This window comes from Podarcis pityusensis, assembly GCF_964106645.2.
Source record: "Podarcis pityusensis genome assembly, chromosome: 3".
NCBI classification, from domain to species: domain Eukaryota; kingdom Metazoa; phylum Chordata; class Lepidosauria; order Squamata; family Lacertidae; genus Podarcis; species Podarcis pityusensis.
This window is the reverse complement of record NC_138026.1, coordinates 26,626,256-26,638,596: the sequence shown is the minus strand read 5'-3', so window position 1 is coordinate 26,638,596 and position 12,341 is coordinate 26,626,256. Positions and strand designations below refer to the sequence as shown.

Here is a 12,341-nt window from a genome sequence, read left to right as displayed (position 1 = left end):
TTTAAAGAGCCTAGGACTTGCCGATCAGAAAGTCAGCGGTTTGAATCCCCAAGATGGGGTGAGCTCCTGTTGCTCGGTCCCTGCTCCTGCCAACCTAGCAGTTCGAAAGCATGTCAAAGTGCAAGTAGATAAATAGGTACCGCTCCAGCGGGAAGGTAAACAGCGTTTCCGTGCGCTGCTCTGGTTCGCCAGAAGCAGCTTAGTCATGCTGGCCACATGACCCGGAAGCTGTACGCCAGCTCCCTTGGCCAATAAAGCGAGATGAGCACCCCAACCCCAGAGTTGGTCATGACTGGACCTGATGGTCAGGGGTCCCTTTACCTTTACAATGCATTTTAAAGCACATGGCTTTCCCCAAAGAATCCCGAGAACTGTAGTTTGTTAAGGGTACTAGAAATTGTAGGTCTTTAGGAGGAAAGTATAGGTCCCAGGATTCTTTGGAAGAAGCCATGTGCTTTAGACGCACATCAGATGGTGTGGATCTGCCCAGAATGGACACAGCTCAGTCACAGAGCAAGGAATTTTCACTCAGGCAACTGAAACAGCAGTGAACACAGCTACTGTCACCCGTCTGCCAGCTTTGTTTAGATTTTCTCTCTGAAGTGGCATGCACTCTTTGTAATTACTGGGTCCGCAGAAGACAGTGAACCTCTGCCTGTAGAACACAGAAGTAATAGATTTAGCAGATTATCGCACAGGCCTAATCCCTTCATTCTACGACTTGCCATGCGAGCAAATAATTGTCTAGGCAGGGGGAGGGGCTACTGATCAAAGGACCAGCATAAAGTTTCACCAGTGGATTCATGCTACAAGAAAGAAGATTCCGACTAAACATCGGAAAGAACTTTCTGTAAGTAAGAGCTGTTCAGCAGTAGAAGGGACTCCCTTGGCAGGTGGTGGACTCTCCTTCCTTGGAGGTTTCTAAGCAGAGGTTGGATGACCATCTGTGATGGATGCTTTAGTTTAATTTAGTCCATTGCAGGTGGTTGGACAAGATGACCCTCAGGGTCCCTTCCAATACTACAATTCTATTATTTATTCAGTGCAAACTTCCAAGTCCTTCTGTATGGAATCTCCCATCTAACATGAGTAGCAGAGACAAAATGTTGCCATGCTTATGTATGCATTTACCTAGACAAGGTTATAATAATAAATAAATAAATAAATTTTTATTTATACCCCACCCTTCCCAGTTCAGAAAACTGGGCTCAGGGAGGCTAACAACAAATTCAAAACACTTAACTGGTGCAACAAAAAACAGCATAAAACATGAATAACAATAAATTCAGAATTCAAAAATCAATTTAGGGGGAAAATCCATCCAATAAGCATTAGATGATCACTAGGGCTAGCTGGCTAAGTTAGTCCTATTTGGGCCAGCATGGAGACCAGGGGAGAATTAGCTGTGGGATCCCAGAACGGGTAATCTTCATAAAAAGGGGAGGGGGAGGGAAGGAAGGGGCATAAAAGATCAGGCTGGATTCAAATTAAAGGCCAGGCGGAATAGCTCTGTCTTACAAGCCTGGCGAAAGGAGGTTAAGAGCATTCCACTCATGGGAAAGAGCATTCCACTCATGGGAAAGAGCATTCCACCAGGTCGGAGCAATCACTGAGAAGGCCCTGGCTCTGGTGGAATGCTCATTTAAATCTCTTTGGTTTCAGTGGGAGAGGTTTATGCCTGTGTTTCAATTTCTCATTCAAACCGAGGGACTTTAAAGATTGGATGAATTGAACCCTCCCTTTCTGTAACTTCTTGGTCTACCTCTCTTGCAATTTCAATGAGATTATGAGCTTGATTCTCCATAGTTTCTGCAATGTAAGGTAATCCAGAGATCAATTCCCTGCAGTGAATCTACATCTGATCCATCCTCTGAATGAACTGCTACACATGACCACAGGGTTATTTTTGTTAGGGGCTTGCTGCAGCTGCCCCTAACGAACAGGTCTTCTGACTCAGATGTTGCCGCTTGGCGTGTCACGACTCAGCACACGCCTGGTCACCCAATGAGTCAGATGGCCTGGTTTCTATGGTCCGAGAGAAGCTGTTACAAGAATGAAAGGGGGGGAACAGGATTGCAGCAGCCACAGCAATCATACATATACACTCTGAAGCAACAAACTGACGTTAAGGCAGATGTGGGGCTGTCTCCAAAAGCAGACCTCCCTCATCTCCTCGTCTCTTTCCTGCAGTATCTAGGGATGCAAAATTTAGTGGTGGTTGATAAAGGCAGAAAACACTCATTGTTACAATGTCACATCATGGAAGGTGGAGGGGGGGGCATCCCATTTCTCCTGAGAATTTAAACATAGTACATTCACCAGAATAGAGGGTCCCGAAAGCACACATCTCAGGTGCCTACAGCCAGGTTTTCTAATTTGCTGATGACACCCTCTGCTAGTTTCCTCTTCCTAAAACTCACCTTACTACCAGTGGACAATTTGACTTCGCATTACTTAAATGAGTCTGCAGGTTGTAAATGAGCAATGGCTCGATTTTCTCATCTCTGGAAGAATGAGTAACCTGATGTATGTATGACTCTGTAATGCCAGGAAAACTGCTGACCCCAACCCTTCCCCAAGTTGCTCTGAATGGTATCATTATTTTTCTGCATAGCTCATCCACCTGCTGTCGTAAGCTATAGGTGAGATCTACAGATAGTATTATGTTATATCTGCAATATATCTCTTGACACTAAAAGTGATGGGGACTGATATTTATTTTTAATGGCAGAAAATATAATAATTCTACTGCTGTAATTTAAAAAAAAAGGTGTACAGCAGCTCAGCAACTGATGGCAGGATCGGCATTCAAATGCAGGTATAAATATTATGCATATACTATTACGTATATTATATATAAACATATATGTTTTATTATGTTTTTATATGTGTTCAAAGCCACCCAGAGTGGTTGAGGCAACCAAGCCAGATGGGCAGGGTATAAATAAAATTATTATTATTAATGATGCTAATAAGGATTCAAACATAGATGTTTAGTACAGTGTTAGGCACATAAAAAAGGTACAAATCCATTTAAAAAAGGAATCTACTGTCTACCTACCACTGTGGCAAGTGCAGTAATATTTTGATAAATCTCAGAATGTAATAAATAGGTGTCTTTGTATCTCATTTCTAGCAAGGCACTATATGTTATCATTACAAACTGTGAACTTTCCAGATAGTGGATTGCCAGTACAAAGCCTGAGGATTACCGAGATAATGTATGTGAAGCACGTGGAATGTTCAAAAAGCGCTATATAAATGCTAAGCATGATTATTAGATTTCCAGATATCTACTGGCCTACTTGGACTGCCTTGATCCAGCTGGTGATCAAAGCCTTTTAGCATCTAATAGGGTTTCAGGGTTGGCAGTTGAATATTGGTGCAAAACACACCACACATCATACCAATGGGGGAAGAGAGAGAGTGGGGAAATTGTCCGTGCTCTGTATTCTTTACCAACTGGGGTTGGAACAAAATCCCACTACAGTGTTACCTCAGGTTAAGAACTTAATTCATTCTGGAGGTCCGTTCTTAACCTGAAACTGTTCTTAACCTGAGGTACCATTTTAGCTAATCGGGCCTCACGCTGCCACCGCGCAGCCGGAGCACGATTTCTGTTCTCATCCTGAAGCAAAGTACTGTTTTTGGGTTAGCGGAGTCTGTAACCTGAAGCATCTATAACCTGAAGCGTCTGTAACCCGAGGTACCACTGTACTACTACAGAAGTATGACCACAGTAAACAATATCCCCAAATGTCAGTCACTTAACAGTTTCCTTTATGTACCCCACCCCAAATGCATAGTACATAAAATATCCCACGAAATCTATCAGTTTTTGCTATTGGGTGCAATTATTATTATTATTTATGGTGGTGATTTTAAATGCTTTATTGATTTTAAAAAAAACCTACACAACACAATGTAATCAACAGAAAGAAAGAAAAACATTCATTCCATAATTAGTGCTTCTTGTAGGTAACAGTTTGTAGTTGGTTTCAACATGACCTTTGGGTCCCCCCCCCCCATTGTGGTTCCCAAATTACATTCTTTGGGTGCAATTTATTACTATTTATTATTCTTCTTCTTATGGTCCCAGCCCATGTTACCTTTTGGGATAACAAAATGATCCATAAAACACCTTGACTAAGACATATGCCAATAAATCTATAGCATTGCTTTCTGTCTAAGGCTAGCCAATAATAATTGCTTTCTGTCTAAGGCTAGCCAATAAGAAGTACTGGGGTAGAGAGACGTCCCTATGGCAAACATAAGCACTTTTCTTTTGATACCACACACATGGGTTTATTACGGGCCATTTTCCTAATATGAGATATGCTGTAGGGAAGAAGTTTTGATCACAGAAATTATAGAGTTGGAAAGGATCCTTAGGATCATCTCCAGCCCCCTGCAATGTAGGAATACACAGCTGTATCGAACCTGCAGCCTTGGCATTATCAAAACCACGCTGTAACCAACTGAGCTATCCCTTCCCCTGAACTATTTTCCTGATTAAAATCAAAATCACAATTAACAATAAGAAACAAAATAACTCAACATTCATAAAATTAATAACAATCCCAATTAAAACAGGCAGCAGAAGTGGAAATAACATATGGCTATTTACTTCACACACACCCAAAAAAGCAGAGGGGAAGACTTTTTGCAGTGCATTTTAGCATGTGTTTGTATACTAAATGAAATGAACTTCTTATGCCCGTTCATAAGATTTGATGCATGAGAAATTGTACTGAGGGAAGTTAAGTCCCACTTATTTTAATAAGAGCTGCAGTATGTGCTTAACCTCTTCCACTAAAATTTTGGCTGGGTGTGTGTGTACCAAAAAGTACAGTGCTATTGTTGGTTCTACCAATCAACACAATATCGTCATAACTATGACTTACACAGATTCATTTTTAGAAAGAAAACAGGAAGTACCATATACAGTGCAAGTAATTGATATACCCCAGTGAGAAAGGGCAGACAATTTGTTTATTGGGGGGGGGATCAAAGTTTGTTTACGATTTATTTTCTCATGTTTATTTGTTATTTAAGATAGAGCTTATTTATTTTCTTGCAGAAAGATGCAGATGGATTGCCTTGCTTTCAAGCCACTACAGATCCCAATGTGGTCCCCATATCTCTGCTGTATCTATGCTATGTGACTATATGGTATCTCCAGATACAGCCCCACTCACATCCACAGGCCCATCCAACCGAGCGAATAGTGCTTGGATGAGTTTAACACTGGAGATATCTTAGCAGTATACAAAATGGCTCAGTCCTTTAAAAGGGGGGGGGGGGTCGGTACTCACCATGAAGTTGTTACAGTAAGTGCCACACTTTTAACATGGGGGGGGGGGTTTGATTCTGGTACTGCATGCCCTTGACTACCCCCAGCAAAAAAGCACTGGAAGAGCTACTTATAAACACACATCAAACTTGCCAGATTGGAAAGACGGTCTTTAAGCTAACTTCTAATTATTTATGAAACTGCCCTGCATTCATCATATGCCTGACACTGCCAGCAAATGTCATGTTAGGATTTTCACAGTTTATTTCCCTCTTCTTCTATAATTGAATAAGATAAGCCCTCCATAGGAGAACAATATTGTTTCCCTCTTTCGTCTACACACACTTGGCAGACTGCTGGTTTTGCAAGAAATGATTAGAAAATCAGCAATCAGTACAGTTCTGAGGATACACCAGCGAGTCTCAACATTTTACATACAAGTGATAGCTAGATAGATAGATAGATAGACAGACAGATCAACACACAGAGAGAGGACTGGGGTACAGCCTGTTAAAATCCCTCAGAAGTGACATTGAGTTAGCCTAACCTTCTGCTTCACTAGGACGGTGGGTCTGAGAGGTCACTGCACACCGCAGTAGAATGCATTTAACTGCCAGCAGCAGCCAGCTTCACTGACTGGATGCTACATACATTTCCACAGATTTCATTAAGGAAGAGAGTCCTGTCTGTCCATCATCTGGATCACTGTGTTATTTTTAATTGGCACAGAGAGTTGTCCGCCTCGCCTTTTTACATTAAACCATCAATTCATTCCGACACTGTCCTTTTGTCAGTAACAAACAAGAAGCATAACACTTGGTTTTATTGCATTAATAATTCAACGTTGCCCATGCTTTTCTTTTTTTAAAAAATAAAAAAAATCCTCAGGTGACTATTGGGGCATTGAATCAGGCCACTAAAACGATCTCCAGTGAGTCAGCTCATCACGTTGCCTGGCAACCGCGGCCTGGATTGACAAAGGCAGGGCACCTTACCATTTTCCCCAACCTCTGCTCTCTCCCCACCACCACCTCCCTGCAAGAAATCAATATGACAGACTTGATGTTGGTGATGGGAGATTAGCTGAGGGAAGGCATCAAAATTGCCGGACGACTGCATTGCTGAAGAGAGTCTATTTAGAAGGCTCCCTCTAACTAGGTTACTTTTCTGCAGCTGTGTCATTATGTTCCCAACCCCCTCAACCAGCAGCATTCATTAAAGTATTATTTACAAAGACATTATTTTGTATAGCATGTATGCCTCATTATAGAGCTGCCGCCTTTTTCTTCAATGATTTCATTTAGGGGCTGGGGCAGGGAATTTTTCCAGTCCCCATTTCACTAGCAACAGGATATCCTTCCCTCCCTCCCCCCCCCTTACTCAGCCACCTTCCTTTTTCACTCATTACTTGATTCCGATTTTCAAATAAATCTCTGAGAAGTGTGTCCACAGCTTAGACTTTGTGTGGTGTGCTGAGAACTGCCCATATTTCCTGCCATTGGTTTAGCATCCTCTCCAAGGTCTACCATGTTGAAATGCAAGGTAAAGCAGTGACAGTCAACCAAGCATCTAGGCCTCATGTAAAACATCCATGCATTTATTTAATATTCATGTGCGGTTGAGTGTCCTGAACCCCTGGCCTACCTGGCAGCAAGTCAATATGTCAAGTTCCCAGTGCAGGGTCAATCTGTGTCCAGTGTCCAAAGTCCTGCAGAGACCCTCATGCATCCAAGCTGAGGCCCACCAACATGGGCAGTTAAGTAGACACAGCCCTTCAGCTCTGCTTCCCTTTTATACTTTGCATGCTGACTGCAGCATCTGGGCTTGAGGAGGCAGGTGACCCTCACCTGTCCTGAGCCTACTCCAGCTGAGGAACCACACCCCTCCTCCCAGAGCTAGTAAGCCCCACCTGGCCAGCTAGGGAGCAGGGCTGATTGCCCACAACCAAACAGCTACAAGGAAAAATGACATGTTTATTCTCCTATCTAGTGTGGCCCACACAAAGTAAGCTGTGGACACACTATAACTTCAAAGCACATTTGAGGCACATTCTATCCCTCAAATAATTTTGGGCACCGTAATTTACCCCACACAAATTTGCAGTTCCAAGCAACCCAGGCCTATAAATAATCTATGGCCTGTGAAAGTGTGGGAAAGTGGACTTTTATTATGATGATTATTTTACTATTATGCTGCCTGTCGTTATGTTTTTTATTACGTTTTTATCATTGATGTTCTGTAATGTGTTTTTAATGTTGTGCACCACCCTGAGCTCTTCTGATAAAGGGTGGTTTATAAATTGACTTAATAATAATAATAATAACAGCAGCAGCAGCAACAACAACAACAACAAAGTACAGTGCTACCTTGGGTTAATAACTTAATTCATTCTGGAGGTCCGTTCTTAACCTGAAACTGTTCTTAACCTGAAGACCACTTTAGCTAACGGGGCCTCCCGCTGCTGCCGCGTGATTTCTGTTCTCATTCTGAAGCAAAGTTCTTAACCCTGGGTTAGCGGAGTCTGTAACCTGAAGCATCTGTAACCCGAGGTACCACTGTACAGTTGATTCTTTGATGGAAAGAATGCGCTCCGAATGTGTGTTAAAGTTATAGTGTGTACATATAGCCTCAGACAGCAGAGTAGAGACGACCAGAGCCCTTCGCACTCCTGAAGAGGCAAGCTGCGGCACACTATTTTTTTTAAGTGGCTTTTCTCTTTGGCAGTAAGAACCGCTAAAGTTCTTTGCAATAATAAATAAATAAATTAAAATAAAGGGAAAGCAAAGTTTGAATCAAATACACATTTCCCCTCTCTGCATGGATTCTGAGACAAACCCTGGTCACAGCAGCCCCTTCTTCATTACCTATCACAATAAATAAACACAGTCAAGAGTTTCCATGATGTTCTCGGGCAACAGTCCATTTAGACCTAGCATCTCATCATCTTCCACATCAGAGACAACATATGTGGATGGGGCTCTGAGCAATTTGAGTATAATCAACTCCCTACCACCATTCGCTCTGGGAAGCCTTTTGCGCATGACTGTCTATTTTCAGGTGACTTAAGAGCCCATTTTCTTCTTTCCTCTCATGAGCAGTTGCCCCTTCATGTGAAGTTAGCAAGCATAAAGCAGAATGGATGAAAGCACAGCAAAGAGCCACTTAACATTCAAATACAAATCTCTGAACTCTGATATCACAGTATTTGTCCAGCTCAGCTGAAGCTGCACCTGAAAACTTCACATTTCCTTTCCAGAGATATATATATAATTTTGCTGGGAAAGCATAATTTGTTTATGCTCAAAAAGCAGTTGCATTTACAGCCGGCTGTCATAAAACATTACATTTCATTGCACTTCAGAGGAAAGTAGAGTATGGTTTTCAAAATACCTGCAGAATATTCCTTCCCATGCTGGAAAAAAGGTGATGTTTGGTCTTCATATATAAAAATTTTTTAAAAATGTCCAGTAGCACCTTAGAGACCAACTAAGTTTGTTCTTGGTATAAGTTTTCGTACGTATGCACACTTCTTCAGGTACAAATTGGTCTTCATATTTCGTCAAAAGGAGGAGCAGGGAAAGTTGCTGTGATAAAACCAATCCTGAGAGCCAAGCACATGCTTATCTCTTCCAATGAAATTGGTTTACTTAAATGCCCTTAATGTTGGCCGCATCATTCGCAATCAGGTCAATGACTTACAAATTTAGTGCAGTTTGAGACTTTAGGGGGTGATTGTGCCTACCATTCCAAATTCTACCATGCTGCCACTGAACATGCCACCTGCTTAACCTGGAAGAACCTGCTCGTTCCAGAAGAAAGGAGAAATATTTCGCACTATGTATTTACAGTATATCAACATACCTAGGCCTTATCATAGTAGGTTCAGCATTCTTCACAAGACTGCATTTCAATACGATGAGCACTATCAGGCTTTGACTCTTTCAGTACCTTATCCCACCTCCAGTGGTTGTTCCTTCTTGAGGTTGTCCTTTGCGAAGTGTAGGAGCAGGATACGGAGGAACATAGGAATCTGACTTATACCAAGATAGACCATAGGTCCATCTATGTCACAGTCCGGTTCACGGGCGATCAAAGTCCCGGCTGGGGACATCGGGACCGGGGGCAAGATGGCAGGGTGGGAGCAGGAACGGGAATCCAGAAGCCAAGAGTCCGAAGATCAAGAAGCAAGATGTCACGAAGTCAAGGGTCTGAGGATCAAGAAGCAAGGAGCCAAACACAGCAAGGCAGGGAACATGTTGCTGTGGCAAAGAGCTGAAGGGAAATGCTGAACTTATATCCCTTCCCAGCTCTTGCCACCAGGTGCTGTGAGTTACCAATTGGCCTAACCTGTGCAGCCGCGCCTTGCCTCTTCAGAACAAACTTAGGAAGGCCCCAGTCCTGCAAAGTCCTACTGGTCACAGGGCCTGGCTCCTGCACGCACTCCTGACAATCTAGGTCAGTATTTTCTACTCTACTCTAGGGTTTCTGGCAGAAACTCTTCCCAGCCCTATTGGGGGACATCAGGGGTTGCCCCCAAGATGTTCTGCATGCAAGGGCAATGTTGTGCTTTGGGCTTTCCCATACCCTCTCTCCACCAGTGCCTACCCATATACAAAAGTTATGACGAGACTCTTCTCCAGATGTCTCACAGCAGGCGACTACTGGGCAAAGAGCCTTTTTGGTGGTGACACCCTGTCTTTGGAAGAGGCTCACCTGGAGCCAATTGTCGTCCTTGTGCCATGTGAGCAACCCTGCAAAGCTTTTAACTTATATTGATTTATTTCACTATAGCTCACGTCATAGAGGGACGCGGGTGGCACTGTGGGTTAAACCACAGAGCCTAGGGCTTGCCAATCAGAAGGTCGGCGGTTCGAATCCCCGCGATGGGGTGAGCTCCCATTGTTTGGTCCCTAGTCCTGCCAACCTAGCAGTTCGAAAGCACAAAGTGCAAGTAGATAGATAGGTACCGCTCTGGCGGGAAGGTAAACAGTGTTTCCGTGCGCTGCTCTGGTTCGCCAGAAAGTGGCTCAGTCATGCTAGCTGGCTCTCTTGGCCAATAAAGTGGAGTGCTGCAACCCCAGAGTCGTCCGCGATTGGACCTAACGGTCAGGGGTCCCTTTACCTTTAGCTGATGTCATGTGTTTTTATGCTGCTTTATAGAACTGCTGTTTTTATAGGTTTTATTGCATGTTTTCTTTTCTTATACATCTTTCTATATACACCAGCATGGTAGTTTGATTGAGGCGCATGATGCAAATTCTAACAACGTTAGGAGGACAGGCAGATAAACAGTAAAAAGTGTTGTGAAAGGAGGACTGAACTCATAGAATTAAGTATTGTTGTTGTTGATCATCATCATCATCATCATCATCATCATAGGATTAAGGGGCTAAACAAGGTTTCTTTTATAAAAAAACATTCCCTCCAGGTGTTGTTAATTGTCAGCTCACAGACAATATGGTGAATGGTCAGAGATTATGGGTGTTGTAATATGGAAGACCATCAGTTCCCCACCCCTGCTCTAGGCATTACAAATAGAGCCATTTGGGGTACATTTGCTACAATGTAGTAAATCTGAACTGCAATGTAAAAAGACTTGTCCCTGCTGAGAACGTAACCCACACTGCAGCAGAGGCGGTTTTAGGGTAGCGTGACTGCTCCAGTTGTGCTAGGCACTGCCCTGTAGGGGGCACCCAAACACTCCTGTAGAATGGAGCACGAGAGGCGGGGGGCACCTCATTTTAGCGTTGCACAAAGTGCCACTGAAATTTGAGAGCTCAAAGACTGTCACTGATTCTACTGTACTTGCTTAGCAAAAGGTGAGCCCACTGAACGCAGCAGGACTTAGGACTTATCCAGACTTCTGCTTCTTCAGCTGCTATCCCCCTGGAAAACTCAATTTTTACCGCTGAATCAGAGCAAACATCAATCGGGTTTTCCTTGGGTTGCTGTTTCCTCTGATTCAGCACTAAAGAGCGGATTTTCCCAAAGAATTTGGCAAGGCAAAACCACTCTGCCCTAGGCTCTCTGGGCACAGGGCAATCAAAGTGTAGATGAGCCCTTAGTCCATGAATAAACATATTTCAGAATGGGCTGCTGATCTGAAATTCAAAATTAAACAAAACCTACACTGGCTCCCTGTACGTTTCCGAGCACAATTCAGTGTTGGTGCTGACTTTTAAAGCCCTAAACGGCCTCGGCCCAGTATACCTGAAGGATTGTCTCCACCCTCATCGTTCAGCCCAGACGCTGAGGTCCAGCTCTGAGAGCCTTTTGGCAGTTCCCTCACTGTGAGAAGCCAAGTTACAGGGAACCAGACAGAGGGCCTTCTCGGTAGTGGCACCTGCCCTGTGGAACGCCCTCCCACCAGATGTCAAGGAAATAAACAATGGCCTGACTTTTAGAAGAAATCTGAAGGCAGCCCTGTTTAGGGAAGTTTTTAATGTTTGATTCTATTTTTAATATTCTTTTGGGAGCCTCCCAGGGTAGCTGGGGAAACCCAGCCAGGTGGGCGGGGTATTAATAATAATAATAATAATAATAATAATAATAATAATAATGTCTAGCTAAACAAAACCTCATGAAGGTTGTGTGTGTCTTTATTTTATTTTTTTAAACTACAGTGGTACCTCAGGTTACATACGCTTCAGGTTACGGACTCTGCTAACCCTGAAATAGTGCTTCAGGTTAAGAACTTTGCTTCAGGATGAGAACAGAAATCGTGCTCCGGCGGCGCAGTGGCAGTGGGAGGCCCCATTAGCTAAAGTGGTGCTCAGGTTAAGAACAGTTTCAGGTTAAGAACGGACCTCCAGAACAAATTAAGTACTTAACCTGAGGTACCACTGTATTTGGTATCTAACAGCAAAGACATTTCTCCAACACTCCGGAGAAAATAAGGACTATCTGCACTCATAGATTTTTCCTTTGATCTTTAATCCAAATGAGAGCCTTGTGGTAAGTTAAAGAAGAGAAGGCATTTGGTTTCCAGAAAGTGAAGAAAGATATTTGTGGGGACAGGAGAGTGCCGAAGAAACGGGAGGGGGGGGGA

At 43.2% G+C, this 12,341-nt stretch overlaps 1 long non-coding RNA gene across 6 annotated transcripts in view; it reads right to left on the bottom strand.

Annotated features, from left to right (window-relative positions):
* The window catches only part of LOC308473638, a 503,626-nt gene that overhangs the window by 297,424 nt on the left and 193,861 nt on the right, over positions 1 to 12,341 (bottom strand). Inside the window, exon 2 of one of the 6 annotated variants that reach the window (XR_013984127.1) lies at positions 9,242 to 9,501. The exons of the other annotated variants lie outside the window; for them this stretch is intronic. This is a non-coding gene — a long non-coding RNA (uncharacterized lncRNA). The remainder of the gene's footprint in view (positions 1 to 9,241; positions 9,502 to 12,341) is intronic. 6 annotated transcript variants of the gene reach the window in all.